The following is a 24,637-nucleotide window of genomic DNA, read 5'->3' as shown; positions in this document are numbered from 1 at the left end:
CATGAAACATGTAACAGCGCATGGAATTGTGTGTGTTGATTCTGTGTTTATTTCAAGCCTATTTCAAGCTCCAGACAAAACTCTGGATCTCAGATATCTAGTTACAGAATCCTAAGTAAATCTCAGTTTTTTAAAATGTGGTAGATTTCAAGAGAGATCTATGCAACTTGCAGAAAGGACTATTAGCAGCACCTCAGCCATTGACTATTTTGTATTTCTCTGTCCTCTGTTTCACATTTGTCACATATATATGGTATGGAATTACCAATGATCTACACTGAGTCTGTACTAGGGATGTCACGAGAACCGATACTTCAGTACCAAGTCGGTACCAACATTCTTAAAACATGACGATACTTGTTTTTTCTGCATTTCTGTTGGTACCGTTTGTAACGAAAGTACCGAGGTTGCGACTCTTCCGGACCTGAAGGGGGCAGCAAATACGCGCAAGTGTTTTAGTCGGTCCAAAAGTGGTGAAGAAGAAGAGGAACGCCTACAAGCACACGGGAAAAACTACAGAAGATTAGCTCCGCCCCGACTCATTGAGAGGAAAGCTAGTATCGGTTTCCGGTTTGCAACCGATGCTATCGTTCATTTCAAACAAAGCGAGGAAACACCTGAAATTTGGCGAAACACCTGAAAGACGGTCCTATATTATGTTTATTTGAGGCAACTGGCATTGTGGCAGTGAAACCAGCTAACGTTATGCTCCATGTAATGTTTGCAATAGACAGTTACTTGTTAACGATGCTAACGCATTTCAGTGTTATAAACTACCTCCGAATGGGCCACCATGCATCGCCATTCAGCCTGTGTCCTGTCAGCTAAATGTAGCCTAATGTCACTAATAATTATTCACATGTTCATGCTTTTAATAAATCTTTTTGGTCTGCCACCATATCAGTGAATTTAAACTAATGCTTGCATTCAGAGTATAAGGGGTGTGTGTGTGTGCGCGCGCACGCGTCTGTGTACATGCGTGTGTTTGTGGGTGGGTGGGCGGGTGTGTGCGCGCGCGCGCGCGCGTTTAGGAGTGCACGTCCACTCATTATTAGACAGTGTTTGATAACTAAAATCCCCCCCTCCCCGTCTCTCTCTTTGCCAGTATCAGCCAGAGAAGGATGTCCTCCAGGAGAGTTTTTTTTACTTTTTTTTTTTTAATTTTATACCACACCGTGGTATCGACTTTGGTATCGAGTATTGTCTACTTTTGGTGGTATTGGTACCTACTACTAGATTTTTGGTATCGTGACATCCCTAGTCTGTATTACGAAAAGAAATCAAAAGGAAAGTAATTGCTTTGTAATATCCCCAAAGCAATAAAAATGTTTCTACTATTTTGTCTGTGAATATCAAGTAAATCAGATTATTAGACCTGATGGAAGTAATTATATTGCATATTAAATTGTCACAACATAACAAACTCGATAAGCTTGGACAGGGAATGAATGTGGATTTTGAAACTGTCAAATCATATAACATCATAATATGTACAAAGTATAATTATTTTTAAAAAACATTTATTATATAAGGAATGAGATATGACTTCTTGTTATAAGGAAATAGTCAACAGTGATATGATGCTTACTGTTTCCAACCCAAAGATAAGATATAACAGCATGTATAAAAGTGTTTAGTTCCACATGCACCCCAGTGATTTGACAACAATTACAATTTTTATATATTAAAGAACATCATGACATTCTTTTTATCCATTTATAATAATATTGTAGAATGTTCGTGAAGCAAGTTAGTTCCTGTTATCACTTCCATAATAACATGTTTAAACAGCCGTTACTTCATCAGCCTCTCTTTGTTTTCTCTTGAAGACAATAAAAAAATAGAGCTTGGCATTTTACCAAGAAACCACAATGCTTTCCCATGGTGTAAAACTTAGGCCATGTTTACACTAGTGCATTTTGGTTTTAAAACAGTGTTTTAAAATGAAAATGATCCTCGTCCACATTGGCGTTTCCACTGTGTTTCAGAAACTATCTTTGTCCACACTATACGACCGAATACTCATGTCACATGACTATTCATGCTCACTGGGCATGCACATACAAGTGTAAACAGGAAGTTGGTTGCTAGTCACCGGCAGGTACAACAAACCGGCTTTCCATGTAGGGCTTACGCCACTTGAAATTAGATTTGTTGCCAATTGCTCTAATCATAGCTCGCCTCTTGCTAAGAATGACAACAAAGCCAGCAAAGCTTGCGGTTCAGCCTCCGTGTTGTTGTCTGTACGATCAAGATAGCATAATGGTCATATGGTAGGGGCTTGACGAATCAGGGAAGGATACGCAATGATCCAGAAGACCCAATCAGGGAGCGAATGTGGGCAGCCACGCCTTCATTTTCAAACTAAAACAGGGTCTTCGATATTTCCAAAAGTCTCCGTTTTTGAGGGTCCAAAACGCCGGAATAGTGTAGACGACAGGCGTAACCGTAGCAAAAGTTATGCATTTTAAAATGAAAATGCACTAGTGTAAACAGGGTCTTAATGTTACAGCTTTACCTTTTGCTGTTACAAAGTTCTGACACTGGAGACTCCTTCCAAAAAGGCTAAATAAACATTTACTCACAGAAAGCTTCACCATGTGAACAAATGCACTTGTTTTTGTGGAGTATCAATCCCACAAGTCTCTGTCTAAGGTGTTACTATATAAATAATAACACATTAAAACAAGACCAATAATATTAACCTGTGGTTTGCTTTGCAGCCAGCACTACTGTCAGATTCATGCTGTTATAGAAAATTAATCAACATCTTCTGACCAGTCAGAATCAAGAATTCAATTGTGAAGTGGTATAAGGAATTATAATATTGTCACATTTAAAAATCTATAATAGCTGCAGCTGATAATCTGGATGTGGTTAAAATCTATTCATAAATGAAAACAACAGTTCCCTTTAAACATTTAAATGTATTGCTTAGCAAGTCCAACATGAAGTAATAATAAAAACGTGTATAAATACAAACCAAGAGCATACAAGAGCAGTGTGGTTGGATTTGATCTCATTTCACACAAACACTAGCTCGTCCCCAACCTTAACCTTCACACAATGCCGTACAAAGTAGTATGAATTGTTCCAAAAGTGTGAGTCCATTTTGGTTAAATGAACTATGTATCAATTCTGCCCCTATGCATTCCAAATAAAAACAATAACAATAAAGTAAATTAAAATTCTCATTCTCTTGGAATAATTTTCCATACTTCATTATATAGCAATAAGTAGTTGTTATACATTACCCTGCTGAAGGTCTTTCAATAATTATTCTTCCTAATGAAGGCCACCACTTCCCTTCCCTCTTTTGTCCCTTCCCTCTTTTCTCCCAAGTGGCTGATATTGAAGAGGGAACTAGGCTGCAGTGAAAAGGTGTGGCCTCAATTAAGTTTCCAAGGTGAGATCAGAGGACTTTAGGATTCTGGAGGTGAGTAAAATGCAAAGCAGCATAGTTACAGCAGGACAAGCTTAATTAGAACTATTACAGCAGGAGTGTCTAGGAGTCTAGTGGGGAGAAGTGATCCTGCAGCAGCTCTGCATACAATCTTGCCTGATTAATGAATGTTAAAAAAAAAAGAGATGAATGTCCCTGTTTGGAATCAAGCTCCAGGAAAGGAGAAACCAAGATGAAAACAAAATACCAACATGAAAAAGATACCTGGAATTGATTAATGATCAATGTGGCTAAGGGTTTCAGGTCTTAAAGAAAATATATTAGACTTGTTTACTTAGAACAGGAGGGTAGATATCAGGGGCAGCTCATACCTAGTGGTAAGTGGGGCAGACCTCCACAATATACAGTATCAGCCATCTTCATAAAGTTCTCATTTGCAACTCCATATATTTTAATTCCATTGAAATACTAATTACCTTTTTTGAGTGACCAGTGATTTTTAAAAATTATTGCCCTTTGACAGATACATAAGTATAAGTCAATATTCCACTGATTTGCTTGCATTTCTAGATGTTGTGCAATCACAGGGCAGCATGTGTACTGCCCCATTTAGCCCATAGAGTTATTACTGCACTTAGTGGTTACAAATAGAGGCCCATTGGAGCACGACTCACTCTGCCCCATGGTTGGGGAAGGAGCAGCAAACAGAACAGTTAGTGACAGGCTTGCCAATTTTGTGGGTTTTACACCAAATTGGGTAGAGAATACTCTACATTCACCGAGATCTTCTATTATAGCAAATAATTGGAATAAAAGGTAATAAACATAGACCAAGTGTAACTGTAGACAGTGGCTCTACGGTTGTAGATGTACAGAATAAATTGTCTTTTGAGATATTTTGCAGATTGGGGGAGGGGAAAGATTGGGATAGGGGAAAAGGATGTAATGGAGTGGATACTGTCCATATATCAGAAATGCATGTACAACACAGTGACACTGTCTCCCACTCAAAGGCTGACAAAAAGAATAAAAATGTATCTATATATTTTAATGACCAAATTGTTTTTGATATAGTTGGCCTAGAAATTTTGCAAAAACATGGCAACCTCTGTTAATGAAATTAGCTCTTCTGCATGAACCTCTATCACTGTAATTTGAGCACACCTGCTGTATGGAACACAGTTGAACAACAATAACTAAGACTACTCAAAACAAGCTGCTAGATGACTGTATTTTGTAAAATCCCAGGTGCTTATTATGGAGTTATTAACTTTTGACTTAAATTTGTTTATGGCCATGAGCCACTGCTGGTAGATATTATACTTGCTGTATGAAAAACTTTGTCAGAAACCTTATAAGAAGGAAAGCTGTTTAAGTGCTGAATAATCAGATAATAGAGTCAGAGAGTATTATGTTGCACTAACTGTGTGAAATTTGCTTACTTTAACAATCCAAAAGACCCGTATAATGGCAAACGTTCATGTAAGAGAGTCGTCTCTATATTTTATAACTTTTTCGACATTGTGTAAAACTGGGGTAATGGACAGGAATGTTCCTAAGATATAATGTTTTCAATGCTCCTAAAGACTTTAACTATCATTTCAGTCAAACTGTTTAGCTATTCAGGAATTTATTTGGGTGGTAAGTATGGTTTCTGAGTGCATTTAACAACAGCTGTTTAGCAATATAGTAACCATCATAACTGCACAAATTACACAAATTTAATAGAAAAATTTATGAAACAGCCATACTGTGTGAATACATGTTTCATTTCATTACATTTGGTTAGGCTAGCTTGAAATACTAAGAAACAGCAGGAGGAAATTAAAATGTACTCTTTAATATGAAAATTAGCAGATCTATTGACATCAAATCTATAAACCACACATTCAATCACTGTCAGTAACCACTTTATCCAGGTCAGGGTTGCTGTGGATCCAGAACCTATTCTGGGAACACTGGGTGTGAGGTGGGGAAACCACTCAGAATGGTACACCAGTCAGGGCAGGGCACCATGCACACACATCACATTCAATCACTCATTCACACATAAAGGCAATTTAGCATAGCCAACCAACCTACTGGAATGTTTTTGGGCGGTGGGAGGAAACCAGAAAACCCAGAGGAAGCACACACAGATGCAGAAAAAATCAGAAGACACTGTGCCTCGCTCCTATAAAGCTGCAACACTAAAAAAAATTCTCAGCTTCAAATGACCATGAAGTTAGGCAGGAAAGAACACTGCTAACATTCAGTCACCTACTGTACAAGCACACTTTCAGAGTTTAATACAAAGAGAGCTCAGTACAGTACAAAAAGAGATAAGCCAGGAAGCAGCAGTACGACTACACAAAGCCGCCACTCCCCTATCCACTGCCACAATAGTAGTGTTGGGTCCAAGTCCACCTTTGTCGAGTTTGAGTCAAGACCAAGTCCTTAACCAATCAAGTCTGAGTCCCAAAGGGGCAAAGTTAAACTCAAGTCTGAGTCCTTAATGGCCGAGTCCAAGTCGAGTCCGGCAGAGTTCTGAAAGTAATTAAATTGAAAAAAGATTTTAAATTGCAATTGTAAACTCAACACTGAGCTGTAAAATTAATATTGTAACCTTCACAAACCAATGGCAACATAAGTGTAACAAAAATACCACTATTACATCATGCCATTTAATATTTTTTTCATGTCATCAGCACCTCAAATAGTTTCCTATCGAAAGATGGTTTCAAAGAAAAAAAGGGATATAGAGGTATATTTTGAACTTTTATTATATTACTATTTTACTATATTATTACAAGTGTATGAAAATACAAATTAACCTGTTTTGTTATTGTAGCAAACTATATTGTGTCCTCCAGGGTTTCAATTATTTGAGGCCTCTCCCTCACAGTTATATAGTCTGAGAGAGAGAGAGTACAGAGTAGAGTTACATTTAGCAGCATGTCATAACAACAAGCTTCATGCTTTATTATTGTTTTTAATCTGTCTATGAGTGACAACAAACTTCCATATAGCGCGTTCCTATTACGAAGTGTACTAGCGGCAAAACTCTTTCATACAATTCATTTTACAGTGATTAAATGATTATTATTGTTGTTGTTGTTGTTGTATTATAAATATATATATATATATTATATATATTTATATTTATATGTGTGTGTGTGTGTGTATATGTACTGAAATGTACTGAAGGTTAATGTTTTTTTTTTTGTTTGTTTGTTTGTTTGGTTTTTTTTTTAAACTCAAGTAAAATTAGTATGATTTAACTATACTCAAAAAAGTACCATTACAATGAACCTGTACTCAAGTTGTCATGGACTGGAGGAGGTGGATGCAGGTGCAAATAATTTGTTGTGTAAAGAAAATTTCAATTAGATAAATAAATACAAATAACGCAAAGACAGTTATGAACTGTCAGAAACGGACACTTAGCTAGATTTGCTAGTTGGATATAGCATGAGAATACTCACCCTCAAAGTTGTCTGTGTAACTTGAATTATATAATTTGAAGCCCTTCTTCTTCTTAGTATTGGGTGTAATAGCTGACTGCCTTCCAAAACTATTAATGTCATTCACACTAATCTGGGGAAGCTCTTGTAAACAGCGAGTGTAATATGCCATACTCTCCTGTGCCATCTTCATACAGTTATCGCCAATAGCGAAACAGCTTCCGGCACGGCACCGGATATAACTGCGCTGGCTGAGACAAAACGCGGAAGCGATTGTGCATAGCACAATGAGGCAGCTTTCTGTGTATGCACAGAAAGCCCCCTGGTCAGAAAGGGAGCCGTTTATTAATTTCTTGTTATCTTAATTTTATGTTGTTATTTATTTTTTATCTTTCTTTTAATGTTTCTTTTGCATGACACAGACTCGACTGTACTCAGAAAAGTCCAAAAGTCTGTGTCCATGTCAGATTCAAGTACAAATTTACCAGAGTGCGTGACAAGTCAGAGTTCCTTCATAATTGGACTCGAGTCCGAGTCCGGGATAGAGTAGCCCAGCTATACACAATAGTAGAAGATTGAGTGGGTAGTTCAGGTAAGACAGACAAAGCTATCAGGCAGAGCTGTAGTGTTAACTGAGTGGAAAACTAATATTCTTTACTGAACGAGGCTGTGTAAAGCTAAAGGAAGAAATCCATATCCTTCTCACACCTGATGTGTTATTTCAGGTCTAGTCAGCTATAAGGCAAATAGGAAAATAAGAAGTTTAACATCTTCAGTCAAACTAAAGGCTGTTTATGCAAAAAGGCCTACTGTCTGGACCTGATATAGCTACCTATATATATATAGGCAAAAATCACATTTTACTTTACAAGGTTTCTTTGCTGACATGGGCTATATTTTGCTCTTAAATTAGTAAAATGGTTGAATTATTTGTTATTTTTTAAAGCATTTTCTTCCCATGATCTCCAGAAAATTCAGATAATACAACTTCCTGTTGAACATGTGGGATAACATCTGGGATATCAACAATTTTATAGTAACAGACTTGAGTAAATATTGTTCATAACCTGTAATGGATGACTCATGGAAAAGGATGTTACAATTAATTCTTTTTACATTAATGTAAAAAGAATAACATTACTAAAGAATATATTTCAATGTAAAGGGTAGTTATAGAGGATATACATGACAAATGCTGTTTTCTAAGTCATGCAGAGATTTTATTAATGTTTTATACATATATTTGTAAATCACCCTTGAACTGAGGAGGTAATAGGCAATAACACAAAAATGTCACATTCCACAGCACACATTTTCTTAACTTCTTATTCTTTTGGGTATTGATCTACATTTACATTCTAATTGCTTTGCTGCATATCCCAACCCAGATTGATAAGAAACCCAGCTAAAATGATTTGAGGTCAGCATGTTTCAGAAGACAGAATTTCTAAAAGTGCTGCTTGTAAAAAAAATTTTTAAACCCACCTCTATGGCCAGTGAGCTGATCCCCTGGCCATAGAGGTGTTTTTTTCTTTCTTTTGGTACTTCAGGAGTCTATCTATCTTTGTGCAGATTTTAATATGGATATTAACTGCACAGACGAGAAAGTGAGCATTAAAAACTTGCTGAACAGTGTGATATATTGTAGCCTTTTTTATGTAGGCCAGGGTAATGTACCATACTAATCACATAAAGTAATAATTTATTAATTGCATTGCAGGGTTCTTCACTATGGCAAGTTTATCGTGCAGGATTGCTCAGTGGTTAATGATATAAGGAATCATATTTAGCTAAATCAGTTTTCAGTACTGGCTGAAATTAGTTTGGGGTGTCTATACATGTATGCACCATTGAGTAACTCACCATGAATCTGATATCATGAAAATGTAGCACAAGCTTGAATGAGGGAGGGTTGGATTTAGTTTGAGGTCATACACATGAAAACTATCTAAAACTACTAAAACTGTGAAACACCACAACCACTTCTCAAAACTACTTCTCAAAATGTCTTTTATCAAATCACCTGCATTGTCAAATATATTGTTAAACAGAGCACAATTGAGAAGAACATAACAGCTGGTATCATTTCATTAGGAGCACTATATGATAGGCATCCATTAGTTTGTCTTCTTTGTGCCGATTGTATGGATTTGTGGTGTAATAAATGATTTAGTTCAATATACTATTTGTTATTAGCTAACTACTACGAATTTGACATGCAAGTTCTTATCCATTTGGCTTTGAACTAATAATCTGTTTTGGCACAAAGTCTCCATCCATCCATCTTCTACCGCTTACTCCTTTTCAGGGTCACGGGGAACCTGGAGCCTATCCCAGGCAGCATCGGGCACAAGGCAGGGTACACCCTGGACAGGGTGCCAGTCCATCGCAAGGGCACAATCACATACACACTCCCACACCCATTCATACACTACGGACACTTTGGACATGCCAATCAGCCTACCTGCATGTCTTCGGACTGGGGGAGGAAACCGGAGTACTCGGAGGAAACCCCTGCAGCACGGGGAGAACATGCAAACTCCGCACACCCCAGCGGGACTCGAACCCTGGACCCTAGAGGTGTGAGGCAAACGTGCTAACCACTAAGCCACCGTTTGGCATAAAGTATGTAAACATTTTTGGCTGCAAAGATACATAGTTTTTCTGGAGATAGACATAAGGATTTTGAAGACACGACATCTTGAAGTTTACTTTACATCCTTATAGACATCTTGACAAATTTGATCAATTATGGCATAATGATTTACCAACTCCCTGCTGACTATTTGGATAATATGAACAATAGGCTCGATCCAGTCCTCACTACGTTCAACCTCTGGCCCACAGAAATCATCTGGAGGAATAGACCTCATCAGCAGCAGGAATAAAGTCTCAGCTCTACAAACAGTTTTTGTGGCCTAGGTGTGGCCACTTTCTACCCATGCTTTATGCTTTAGTGTAATATTACAGTATACTGAAGGGTGTCATAAACATGTGATTTGTCTTTCCCATGTATCACATGTTCAACTCGGTACAGGGAGCCAAATTTTAATATAAATTATTAGAAGCTGTAAATCATCAATGCAGTCTACTCTGAACTCACACAGTGCAACAGTGATTGGATACAGTATGCATCATTCTGATGGCATCAGTAAAATATGTTAAATTAACAAGCATTTATTATCTGCACTTTATCATATTACTGGTACGTTTCCTAGTGTATTAAAGCAAGGCTTTTATGACTATTCAGACTCATTTTTGTAATGCAGCCTTTGTGTTTGTACTACAATGAAAAAAAAAAACATATGCACAATTTATACAGAAATCTTCTCAAGCTGGTACATATTTATTAGAATTGCATATTGTGATGCACAGATATATAAGGAATAACTGATGATGGGCCACTGAATTATTAGAAAATAATCTAGTGATCTGCAGTTATTGGAGAAAATAGTGATCTGCAGTTATTGGAGAGAGAGAGAGAGAGATTTCAGATTTTTATTTTTGTTTCATCCTGATAATATAAAAATAGAACAAATAAATAAATAAATATTGATAGGCCTATTTGTTCACAGGGTTTCCCCTGTTTTCCATTCCTGGAAAATCTAAATTGTCTGTCATTTTATTTGTTGTTATATGTGTGTGTTGTGGTGGACAGTAGGCTAACTTTTCCATTATTTCATTTAACTTGGCGAAGTGATATGGAATTGTAATGTGGTCAAGACTACTTTAGCTGTGCACACCTCAGAACATCTGTCAGCCAATCCGAATTGAGAATTCAACAGCACTGTGGTATAAAAAAATGTAAAAAAGAAAAAATAAATTATATATATATATATATATATATATATATATATATATATATATATATATATGGCATTTGTGTCAGCATACTATATACTAATGTCCTCGTTCCAATACATTATCATTTTTATAGTAACAGCTCATTCACAAGCAATTGTATGGTGAACAATCCACATAATCTAATTCTAATAATAAATGAATTTTTTAAAAAAATGTTTGTTTGTTTTTTAAGGCAAAACATTTAATATTTGATTTGATGATCATGTCTGTTAGGAGCTGTTTCTTTAACATTTATAGAAGGAGTCTCAGTTGTCATTGTTTCGTAAAGGCAGTAAGTTTTCCACCCCTGGAAAGTCTTCAGGAGAGTTTGGACCTTCCATTTACTGGGCAACATGATAAGGTTTGTTTTTGTCATATTTAGATAAGACAGGGAACAAAATGGGGATTGTGAGGGAACAACTGTTTATGGATGCTCTATTGTAAGTTATTACAGAAAGTAATGTTTGTTTCACAATATTAAATGAACTAAAAATGTTTAAAAAAAAAAAAAAAGTATGCTGTCATTCATTGGAAAATTAAAAATCATAATTATTGGCAAATTGCTGTGGTATAAGAGCAATAAAATTTTTAGTATGTGCTGTTATGGGAAAATAATTGGGGTGCATTGAGCCAGAACACACCATTTTATTTTATTTTTACAGTATGCTCCAAAGTGTTTTATTCCATATGTAATATACTGAAGAACATTATAAAACATGTTCATTTATTCAAGTAATTATGCTTACAGTTTTGTTATGAATGTAATAAGTGAATTCTCCTCGTGTTTATTGCCCTGCAGGGAAGCAGTTTCGATATATATCCTGATGACTTGTCTTTCCTCTCCCTCTGTGAAGTGGTAATAAACATCTTACTGGCACTGTTATGAATTAATTACGGTGGCAGCAGGCCGGGGTTAGGAAGAAGGGCAATGTCATCTGCTATCAGAAGCCTGGATTTAATCTCTGCCTGGTCGATCTGGAAATCCAATCAACCTTGCCTTTTGCCTAATAAATCCTCAATGAGAAGCACATGTCAAATTAATGCTGGAGAGAATTTCTCCTTTTTTTCATCTCTCCTTTTTTTTTGCCTCATTTGTGAATCAGAATTCACTTTTGGGATTTACAGCACTGTTGTGGTTTAAAATGTTACTTCATTTCAAGTGCCATTACATGGATTGTTTCAAACAACTCAACACATGTGGTATGTTTATGTGAATCGTGAAAAAAGTGTGGAAAATAAAAAGACACTGTTTGCACCAGTCCCAGTGTTGAGAGAACATCTTGTTCATTGAGTCAGCTCTCCACAGATGATGAAAGCTCATTTAATTACTAGTTAAACCAATATTACTATATTATACACCTCCCTGAAGTTACCTGTGTTTGGTATTTAAGGTTATTTTTCATCCAGGCAGCTCAAATCCAGGTTTTGGCATTCCCTACTTAAGGTGTGTTCACACATACAGCGATTTGCAATGACCGCGCAAAGACCATTCATTTTAAATGAGATCTGGTGACTTCTGAGCGACGGTGACCATTGGCGATTAGATTTGAGCATGTCCAGCGAAGCGACAAAGTTGAGAAAAGTTTAATTTTATGCAAATTTGGAGCAACTTGGTGCAGCGACTACAAATGGGATTAAAGACAATAGAGCGCACTCACTCACTTTTTGTTGCAATCAAGCAAAATCCCAGTGTAGCTTCGGCGCCCGGGAACAAGCAGCACCAGGCCGGACACTTCACCCAGGAAAGACAGAAGTCACGGCTGAAGAGCTGAGGTCCAGCTCCAGGTCACCATCGAACATACAAAAAATTAGAATATAGTGGAAGTTTTTTTTTTTTTTTTTTTTAATAATTTAATTCAAAAAGTGGAACTTTTTCTACATTCATTACACATAAAGTGAAATATTTCAAGCCTTTTTTTATGATTACAGCGTACAGCTCATGGAAATCAAAAATACAGTATCTCAAAATATTAGAATAAATAATTTATAATATCAGAAATGTCACAGTGTTGCATTCCTAGTGTCAAGCCACTTCTGAACCAGAGATAACATCAGAAGCGTCTTACCTGGGCTAAGGAAAAAAAGAACTGTACCGTTGCTCAGTGGTCCAAAGTCCTCTTTTCGGAAGAAAGTAAATTTTGCATTTCAGTTGGAAATCAAGGTCCCAGAGTCTGGAGGAAGACTGGAGAGGTACAGAATCCAAGTTGCTTGAAGTCCAGTGTGAAGTTTCCACAGTCAGTGATGATTTGTGGTGCCATGCCATCTGCTGGTGTTGGTCGACTGTGTTTTCTCAAGTCGAGAATCAATGCAGCCGTCTACCAGGAGATTTTAGAGCAGTTCATGCTTCCATCTTCTGACAAGCTTAATGGAGATGCTGATTTCCTTTTCCATCAGGATTTGGCACCTGCCCACAGTGCCAAAGCTACTAGTAACTGGTTTGCTGACCATGGAATTACTCTGCTTGATTGGCCAGCCAACTTGTGTGACCTGAATTGTCAAGAGGAAAATGAGAGGCACCAGACCCACAGATGAGCTGAAGGCTGCTATCAAAGCAACCTGGACTTTCATAACACCTCAGCAGTGCCATAGGATGATTATCTCCATGCCATGCCGCATTTATGCAGTAATTCATGCAAAAGGAGCCCAGACCAAGTATTGAGTGCATACGTTAACATTCTTTTCAGAAGGTCGACATTTCTGTATTATAAATTCTTTATTCTGATATTTTGAGATACTGGATTTTTGATTTCCATGAGCTATAAGCCATACTCATCAAGATGTTTAAAAAAAAAAAAAAAAAAACAAAGCTTGAAATATTTCACTTTATGTTTAATGAATCTAGAATATATGAAAGTTCCACTTTTTAAATTAAATTATGGGGAAAAAAGTGGGGAAAAAATTAAATATATATATTTTTAGATGCACCTGTATACTGAATGACACCCTGATGGTAACCCTTACTTACTGGAGCTACATAGGAGCCACACCGGGATTTTTCTCAATTGCAGCAAAAAGTGAGTGTGTTTCATTATTATTATTTTGCTTTAAACATGCTAAAGCTATAAGCTAAGCTAAAGCTAATTGGCACTTGCACTCTTGCCGCACACAGATGGCCTCAATGGCCAAGAGCATACATTGCTTCTCCTTCATCTCATAGGATATGATACATACTGTATATACACTAGTGAATTTTATATAAGATCGCTCTCCCTCTAGAATGTTTAATTTTAGTGGCAAGCAAACTGATTTGTTGTCAGAAGTGGAATGTTAGCCACCTATATTACAATGGCAACCAGTAGTAGGAACGACTACTGGCGACTTCATAGTACAGCGATTGGTGACTTGCAGCCATAAAATCGCTGTATGTGTGACTATACCTTTAAGCAGGAAAGATTTTTTGCAGTCTGAATGGACATTTCTATTTATGTATTTACTTTTCAGATCAGATTCATGCCATATTTGTATGTGATTTCAAATCAGATTGCAGGACATGAGACATTCCGTCTGTCAAATTGGATTTTTTTTGCCATTCTTGATATCAGATATTTGTAACAAAAGCAACACAGACAAAAGAACAGTGCAATGGCAAGTCAGACAGGAACAAAGATTGTGTATAATCATACAGGCTATACAGGTACATGCCACCCTCTTTAGATTTTATTTCGTGCTGTTTGTGCTTAATGATGTATTTCAATTTCAGCATTTTAATATTTATTTATATTTTCAAGGGCAAACATAATATTGTTTAAGATGTTTTAGATCCCATGTTCTAGTTTTAACTTTTTAACTTCTGCCTACCTCCCACTACTCAGTCACACCATGCACTACTGCTATGACAACGAGCACATGTGACTACCTCCCTAAAAAACAAATTACTTTTGGTTACTTGTAATTTGCCATATGAAAACTCTAAAATTTAATTTAAAAATAATAATAATAATAATAAATCAGATTTGCTCTGCTGTCTGAACACAGCGTAAGGGCCACACAATGCCAGTGGGAAGGTAGAGAGAACTATAAGTCCCTGACCCTCTGTATCCCATATTACTCCCATAGTAAATAAGGTAGAATTAATAGATTATTTGGGTGATCAGTTATATATGCCATCTTATGGGTGATGGTGAGGAGAAAAAAGCTAAAACACCCCTTTTAGCCATCCAAATGCAATTCTGGTTTAAATCAATTTAATGATATCCTTATGTATGTGATGTCATCCTCTTGAGATCAGTGTTGTACAGTATACTACACCAAGCCCACTTGTTTTATTTCTGTTTTTACTGATGTTTATTTGCTTTTTAATTCAAGCTCTTTATTAAGACATAAAATAAATTTTCAGCTCAAGTTATTTGACATATTAATTTTCTAAAGTGAACTGACTGCACAATGTTGTTTTAGTACATTGTTTTTACATTGACATATAATTTTTGTTTTGTACGGACAGTAAACACAGAATCTGTCAGGATTACTTTTGTTACAACGGTTTTGCTGTGGTTGTTTAAAAATTCATAGTAAATGCTAAATCATATGCTGTGATGTGAATAAATAGATAACAAACCTAAATTTTAAGGAGTTAAAAGACCAAACAGGTTGAAATTCAGCCAATCGTATTGTAATTTTATATCACAGTGGACTTCAGTTCAATAGTGCAGTTGAAGCAGATGTTAATGTGACTATATTTTCAAGTTGATATTGGATTATGGACAAATTGTTTTCAGTCCTTATTTAAATGTTTATGTATATATAATCTTTATGGGAATGTCACCTTAATATGACTTTATCCCCCCCCCTTCCTCATGAAATACATGGCAAAGCTTAGCCAAATATTCATCTCATTGTTTGACTGCTAAATAAAAGAAGCTTATCTGCCTCCCAAATGACTGGGGATCATAATTGGCTCACCAAATTAAGAGGGTTACAGCTATATGGACAGCTGACTCAAAGATAGTTACAGTGCAGGAAATAAGTATTGAACACGTCAACATTTTTTTCAGTAAATATATTTCCAATGAGGTTATTCACATGAAATGTTCACCAGACAAGAGTATTAAGTATAAATCTACAAATACAAAGAAATCACAACATTAAAGTCCATAAATAAAGTTATGTGTAATAAAGTGGAATGACACAGGAAAAAAGTATTGAACACGCTAAGAAAAAGCAGTTCTCCAAGGCAAGGTAAGGCAAGGAACCAGCTGAAATCCATAAGTAGTTAGAAAGTAATTACACCTCCTATCTGTGCAAATTAATATCAGCTGGGTTAGTAAATTGATGGTCTATAAAAAGGCTTTTCGTCACACAAGAAACAGCTCATGATTGGTAGAAGCAAAGAGCTCTCCCAAGATCTTTGCAACCTTATTGTTGCAAAACATATTGATGGAATCGGATACAGATGTATTTCAAAACTTCTGAATCTTCAAGTAAGCACCATTGGGGCCATTATCCACAAGTGGAAGCAACATCACTCCATCATCAACCGGCCACGCACAGGAGCGCCTCGCAAGATTTCTGACCAGGGAGTCAGAAGAGTAGCCCAAGAGCCAAGGAAAGAGCTCCAGAAACACTCGGAGGCAGCAGGTACCATCGTCACAGAGAAAACAATAGGCAATGCACTCCACCGCCATGGCCTCTATGCACGCTCACCCCGCAAGACACCATTACTAAAGAAAAGGCATGTCGAAGCTCGTTTAAAGTTTGCTACAACTCATTTGGACAAGCCTATGAAATACTAGGACAGTGTAGTCTGGTCAGACGAGAGCAAAATTGAACTTTTTGGCTGTCATATTACACACCATGTTTGGAGAAGAAATGGCACTGCATATCACCCTAAAAACACTATACCAACAGTGAAGTTTGGAGGTGGAAGTATCATGGTGTGGGGCTGTTTATCAGCGCATGGTACTGAATACATGGCATGGGATCTGAGACCATTCTTCCATACAGAATCTCTCCAGAATCTCTCCACATTTTGAGGTCCACACTGGTAGACTGTCCTCTTCAGTTCACCCCAAAGGTTTTCTATGGGGTTCATGTCAAGGGACTGGGATGGCCATGGCAGGACCTTGATTTTGTAGTTGGTAAACCACTTTTGTCTAAAGTCATGTGTTGGCAGGATGAATTCTATCCAGCCATGATCCTGATAGAAGTCAACAAGGTGACCTCCCAGGTTCAGTTACAGTTAGACTTCAACAGCATGGCCTCCCATGCCATGTTCCTGTCTGAGGTTGACAAGATGGACCACTGAGTCACGTTCCAGTCAGAGGCTTACAAGACGGCCTACCAAGTCATGTTCACACTTGAGGTCGATGGGACAGCCTCCCAAGGCATGTTCCTGCCAGAGGTTGACGGCATGGCCTCCGATGCCATGTTCCTGTCTGAGGTCGACGGCATGGCCTCCCAAGCCATGTTCCTCTCTATGGCCAATGGCACGGCCTCCCATGCCACGTTCTTGTCTGAGGTTGATGGCACGGTGTCCCAAGCCATGTTCCTGTCTGTGGCCGATGGCACGGCCTCCCATGCAATGTTCATGAGAGGCATAGCCTCTCATGCCATGTTCCTGTCTGAGGTCGACGGCACGGCCTCGCAAGCCACATTCGTGCCAGAGGCTGACAAGCTGGCCCACCGAGACATGTTCCAGTCAGAGGACGATGACATGGCCCACCGAGACATGTCCCAGTCAGAGGTCAACGAGATGGCCCACCAAGCTCTGCTCACGCCTGAGGCTGACAACACGACCCACCAAGCTCTGCTCATGCCTGAGTTCAACGACACGGCCCACCAAGCTCTGTTCATGCCTGAGGCCAACAACATGGCCTTCTAAGTTCAGCTCATGCATGAGGCTGACTATGTGACCTCCCAAGCCATGCTCTCGCCAGAGTCTAAAGTCATGGCTTACCACATGTTCAAGGTAGAGGTCAACGAAACAACCTACAAAACCCTGTTCATGCCAGAGGCTGACGGTGCGACATCCCAAGTCTTGTTTTACCTTCATGACCTCGGTGATCTCTGTCATGGCTTTGCCCTCCCGCCGATCACCAGAGCATTCGGCTTGCATGAACTGCCCATAGCGCGACAGCGTGTGCTTCAGGGTTGTCATTGCTTATGGTTACACATGTGTTATGTTTTATGTACACATGTTTTATGTTCTGTCCTGTCTCTGCCCCTGTTATGTTATTGGTTCTTTCCTAAAGTCTCAGCTGAGTGTTTTTGTTCAGGGCAAAGTATTGTGTGTTTCTGTGTGTTTATCACCAGACCTGAACTGAGCTTTTGATCAATGCATCATGGTTTTGATCTTGTTTTGTCCTGTTTTCTTGATTCTTGTCTAAGCCCTGTTTATGCCCATTTGCCAATCGCCTGACTCTTCGCATGTTTTTTTGACAAAATTTTTGCCTTTTTGATTTGGAATTGTCTGCCTGTCTCTTTAATAAAAACTTAAACTGCACTTGCATCTGTCTGATCCTCCATTACATGACACATATACAATATCTCAAACAGAAGTAAAGTTATAGCATTTTAAAACCTGGTTACCACCAAAAGTGAAAAGAGAGAAATTCATATTTGAGGATTACTTTCTGACTACACCAACCTACCTCTGTATTTGTAATGTAATCTACTTGTAGAAAACAACATTACTGTGAAATTTTAAAGAGTTATACTGTAAGTTTACAATGGGAAATGAGTTCTCACTTTGGTTACTTGAGGTAAAATTCTCTCACTGCATTTAAACACGAACTTCATCTCTCTCTCTAATCTTCGTCTCTCTTCACTTGACTGATCACTCTTCATGCTAACATTGGTGGGGAAATAATTGTTGATTAATTTAGTCAGTTCTGTTCTGTTGACTAAATTTGTTTCTTTTTTAAACCTTTTTATTAGGTCATTTGTACATGTACACAGTGTGTAGCAGTTCTCCATTTTGATGATGATGTGACAGCGGCAGCGCAGAAGCATTGCAGACATTTTGACATCAGGTGTCTGATTACAAATTGAATAGGCTTATGTTTGATTCAAGATTTAGACATATTTAGGCAGACTGACTACATTTACTGCTGTGTTTGTTAAACTGGCTCCAACATGATCTTTCTAGGCAGACAGCCAATGCAAGGTTATAAAGTAACCTAAAAATATTTTTATGTGGTTATGAATATATTTATGTTTCCTTAAAGTAGAGATGTCAAAGTATATTATTGCCAGAAGAAATTTATTTTGGTCAAAATACAGATTTAGTGACATCCTATGGGACTACCACATGCATTTCAAAGACCATGGTGTAAAAATTGTCTCTTTCAAAAGAAACCTATATTAATGTGGTCTTAAAATAGTACTTTAACACAATGCAAACTATACAAATGCTATCATCTATGAAGTGTATCCTGTATCATATTATACCTCATTATTGTAAATAGTATTTTACTTTTTATGACTATGGACCATGCACTGTAGTACTCATAGCTGCCAATCACTTTGCTATGAACTATGCAGTGTGCATTGCAAAATTAACAAGTAACTTCTACACACATTCCTATGCACATATTACACATACAAGGGTAGAGAGGACTTGTAAATAGTAAATGTAAGTGATTACTGCAGTGTAGTACACAAGGTTATTGCATTGATGTGAAATCTGTTATTAAAAAGTAGAACCTGTATAAGCTTGTACAATAACAAGCCCTTCCCAGTCAACACTATAAGTATGTAATTTGTTTAATTTAATTTGAATCAGTTTTTTTTTTTTTTTTTTTTTTTTAAACTACAGTAATAATCATATAATGAGAGGTTTTGAACCACTGCTGGTGGGAGAAGAGCAGCTATGAGTGTTTCAAGACCAGTAATGGGTTGCTGCATCATTTTCACACCCACTGCACCTCCCATTAGGCAATGCCCAGGGGTGCCATGTAGGTCCCTGTCATACTATTATACCCATTGCATTGGTCCAGTGGGCAGAGATGTAACCATGGAAAACACGAGTCAACGAGCGCACAGAGTTTGGCAGTCCTGTGAAGCATGACATCCAGCACTTTGAATAAAGTGGGGGACCAGGTTCAATCAGGAGATAGTGGCAACTGTCAAACTATGCTGACATGATGTATGACTCTCACTGACAGATATTCTCCTAAATTTGATAACATGGTGGAATAATAATCCTGTATGTGGAATTCTGATGGCAGGCTGTTCTTGATTTGCTCTTATCTTCATTAAGAAGATAAAGACAAGACAATGCCAAGTCAAGTGTGCTGACAAAACATTTTAAATTAAAACTGATTTGTGCTGAGCTGCATTGCCCTTACATCAGACTTGAAGCCTTGGCATAATTAGGTCATAATTAAGGTCAATACAAAGCTAACCATGTCAGTTTACAAGTTTGACTTCTTGTTTGAGTCATATTCACTATTGTCATATTTTATGATAATTCCTTATTGAGATAATTTATGATTATCAGAACAGCTAACTATACCCCAAAGCTGGATCTCTGTCAGAAATGAAGAATCATAAATCCAATTTGACCTGAGGGATAGTGGGAACTAAAAACTAATGTCTTGGATGGGAATAAGATGCTTAGTATGTCCGTCATACATCAAACTGGGTGAAAGTAAACTTATTGAAAACATCAGTCACTGAACTGGTATCCAAATAGGACTCTGATTAATCTCTTGCTGACCTGCATTGAGTCACACTGTATTTTTTCTCTGTAAAGTGCATAGCTGTTGGTTACTATAGATAGCTAAGAATTAATATGGTATTATATACCATATGGAATTATCAGTGAACTCATAGAGTGAATATATTGAGTTCACTATTAATAATAAAGAAAAATGGTTCCCATTAGGGTTCTTTGAATAGTACTAGCTTCTTCTCTTCCCAAAGAGTTTCTACCTGTAATCCAATCTGATTAATACATTCTCATTCATAAACTTAATAAATCATAGAACATTTGATCAGTAAGACCGTTGTTCTTCTAAGACTGTACAGTGGGTGTTGCCAATTGGCAGACCATGGCCTGGATGCAAACCCAGCAAAGTATTTTACTATACTTCACTGAAAAAATGTTGCAGTATAGTGTTCAATATAATGGGGAAAGATTGTCATAGTTTAGCAATTCTATGAACTGCAATGGCTTTTGTATCAAATCCTCTATTGCAGTTTATCCAATCACAAGCTTTTAGGTAAATTATTCAGCTAAAGACATCTCCTCGGATCAGAGACTAGCTACAGGGCTAGATATTAGTTCAGAAAGGGGAGAGTTTTCACAGCTTTACATTCATTTTTCATTTAATTTACCCTCTCTGGCTGGTTGGTGAAGTGATTACATGGCTTGTGCAAAATAAAGAAAAGTCATTAATGAAAACAGTGAATGGGAAGAGAAGCATGCATTTACCTGCTTCAAGTTCAAAACTAATTTATCTAATCTGTTCAGAGTCCATGGCACTAGTCAAAAACAGTAACCACTAAGATATATAACCACTTTGAATTTATAGCCATGAACTAATAACTAATTGGTAAGCGTAAAAAGGTAACTGTTGTCATTCAGTAATGTTAGTTACTTATCCAGACCTTTGTCAGCAAGGAATTTTATTCAACTGGACCTGCACAAATTTAGTTGAATACCATTGGTGTACAGAATAATAATTCTAGTGACAAATAGTATATTGGTAACTGCAACTAATATCTCATATTAACTAGAATTTTTATTTAAAAACAACAGATTATTAAAGTCCCTGAGAGGATTATGTGCTGATCCTTGGTTCTTTGGTTATGAGGTTTTTCCTGTTCTATTCTATTCTATTCTATTAAAGCATCAACAACAACAAAAACTTTACTGAAAGTCAAACGATGAGATGTCATAGGGGACTGAGTTGTATGGCGTTGTGATCTCTCATGCATTACAATAATTTGCAGTAAATGGGACACTCCATCTCATTGTTTCTTTCTAAGGTTGACATTGATATCATCATTATCATCATGGCTGCAGGGTCTTTTTCAGCAATATCCCTTTACTTAATTCCCAACAACAGCCATGAATTATGGGGGATTTTTTTCTGACCTTCCACTTGACATTTCCCTCTATATCAGTTGGAGATAAGGATCTTGGTGAAGTGCAGGGAGTGTCTGTCTAAACTCATCAGAACACACACAGACACACACACACACACACACACACACACACACACACACCCGGGGGGGGTCAGGATGACAAATCAAAAGTTTACTGTCAATCATATACCCAAATATTATTGCTTCATTTCATGAATTTGGCAACCACCTCTTATGTATTCAGATAAGATTCTGAAAACAAAGCTTATGGTATTCACTGGTATTCCAGCTAAAGTACTGCACACAATGATTTCTGGAGACCATTCTCATTGCCTAGTGGTCCCAGTGGGGCCTTCAAAGATTGTTTGCATTACTTAGCAGACACCTCTTGTTTTCCACTGGGGAAGGGGGAATGATGTTGCTGTGCAGTGGGGATATTCTGTCGGTATGTTGCACTCTGTGATAGATTTGTACTTGGTGTTGGCACTGGATCTCTGTGGGAATTACACTGCAGATGAACTCTGTCATGATTCACACACAACCTTGCCGCATGTCATGAAGCATTTGCAGCACCAGGAAATGGGGAATTTTCCACTGTTGGAATAAAAAAATTGGGAAACACACAGAAAAAATAACTTTTTAACTTGAAGACTATGACTTAGAGAATAAAATGAACAGCAGTACACCAAATTACTGTTTGTGTGTGTGTGTGTGGGGGGGGGGGGGGGTGTGGGTAATAGTAAATAGATTTATAGAGACAAATAGAGACAACAGCAAGTGTCCCTTTGTCCAAAACTACTTATATTTTGCAGATGGACAAAGTTCAGATTTAAAGAAGGAAACTGATTTTAATGCTGTGGCACATGGAGCTGCAGGGGCAGTTTTTTTCCAGTCAGACAGTTTACTCCTGGAAAAAAAGGAAAAAGGAAAAGAAAAAAAAAAAACAAACAACAAGATGGGAGTGAGGGGCAGCATTGGGGGTGAGGGGGGGGGGCGTGGGGGTGGGGGGGGGGCTGGATAATCCATTTTGGATTATAATTATCAGGAACTCATTACATTCTTGATTTTAATTCTGTTAAATAGAAGAATAATTTCTTCTGTCAGATTGAAAAATTGTTTATCCAATCTAATTAATTTCTCAAGAGAATATTTGCATTTAGATTCTATGCTTTTGCATTGGCTGCTAGCAAACATTGTTGATGCAAAATAATAAGTTTTATTTATTTGCCATTGTACCATTTTCCCAAGAAAGTGGTAATTTTTCAAAACTCTTAGTACAAAACCACAAATTTATCACACGTGTAACATAGCTAGTCATATTTTCAAAACCTGATCTCATGCTTTAATTACAGTTATACATATTTTCTTTCCACAAAATCATTGTTTCAAAACAAAAGATTTTTGTAACATGTAATGAGAACATTTAGTGTAATCACCAAAACACAACAGTATGATCTTCTTTCAATTTAGTGTTTTTAACAATCAGTTAATACAACAGAAAACAATGCAAGATACACATTTCAAATCACCCTTGGCTCTGATTGAATGTTACTGTACTGTAATACAGTGTACACAGTCATCACAATAGATATTACACTTACATTATCCCACCAAATTGGCAAAAGCCATAATAAAAACATTTATACAACAAGTAAAATATTATCAGAGAACACATCAAAAGTCATTTATGCAGGAAAAATATTTTATTTTACAGAATTTTACAATAGTGTGGCTGCATTATGAAACTAAATAAATGTAAACAATTTAGTGTAAATGGAGATAATCTCAAATTAATTAACATCAAGCCTGTCTTCAACATTTGGTCATAAATTTTCATCAGCATCACAGTGAAGATCCTCGTTGTTCATGCACCGTGAACAACAGCATCTAGGATTCAGCATCTAGCTCAATCACCCTCTAAAAAAAGATAATTTGGTTAGCTCTTTTACAAAGTATAGTTGACATTGTTAGTCTGTAGTACAGTACTGTATCACATATGTAAAAACTGAACATACAGTACACCACATAGCGCTGTACCTGAACATATTCTGCATGCCGTCGTTTCACCCGTGCATTGTTTTTCTCAAAAGCCACCAGGTAAATTTATTTCAGAGAAACCTGGTGCTTCTTTGAAAGGCAGGCAATAGTTAGAAGACTGATTGATGCCACATTAGTAAAGGTGTCACTGCTCTCCTCAATAACCTGCTTTATTTCACCCTCACAAGACCGGTCCACTGGGAAAATTCCAGAACTTCCCAATGGCCAGTCTGTGCCTGCCTGCATAGGTTTTAAAAAAACACACACACACACACAATTATTATTTTAAATAATACATGGAGGTTTATGTGTATTCATTGGCAGTAAGATTTTGTAGAAAAAAAAAGGAATCAGTGTTTTAAGTGAGTAAATAACTACAAACATGCAACAGGTACTTTTTGAATGCAAGTAAATTAAAGAAGCTACAGCTCCAAACACAACTTGCCATTGGTAGGTGATTTTTGTGCTACTATAAAATATGTATCGACAGTGGCCCAATTAGCTGTTGTGTGAACAATGGCAGTTATTTTTTATGTTTTTTTTTCAAGCCAGAATACAGGTATTTCTCCGATAATGATCATTAGTGCCACCATCTGCAGATCTTCCATGACCTCAGAGGGTATGTGAAGTTGTTAATGGGGTGTTGCCATTAACAACACAGAGAAAAATGCCAGTTGCTTTAATGAGTGGAAAGAAATTGAGAAATCTGCTATGGAATCGCAAAGATATTCTGAATGCAGTATGCTGTTTTCAGTCCTCCTCCAGCTGTAAAAGTGTTTACACCCTTTCTTTATGATGACCAGTTGCAGATAGATGTAATAAAAAAAATCTGAATCAATAGACGGAGACCATTCTGTCTGTAACAGAATTGCTCACATCTCTG

Source organism: Ictalurus furcatus, chromosome 24, assembly GCF_023375685.1.
Source record: "Ictalurus furcatus strain D&B chromosome 24, Billie_1.0, whole genome shotgun sequence".
In the NCBI taxonomy this organism is placed as follows: Eukaryota; Metazoa; Chordata; class Actinopteri; order Siluriformes; family Ictaluridae; genus Ictalurus; species Ictalurus furcatus.
The sequence above is the reverse complement of the archived record's forward strand: the minus strand, read 5'-3'. Positions refer to the sequence as shown.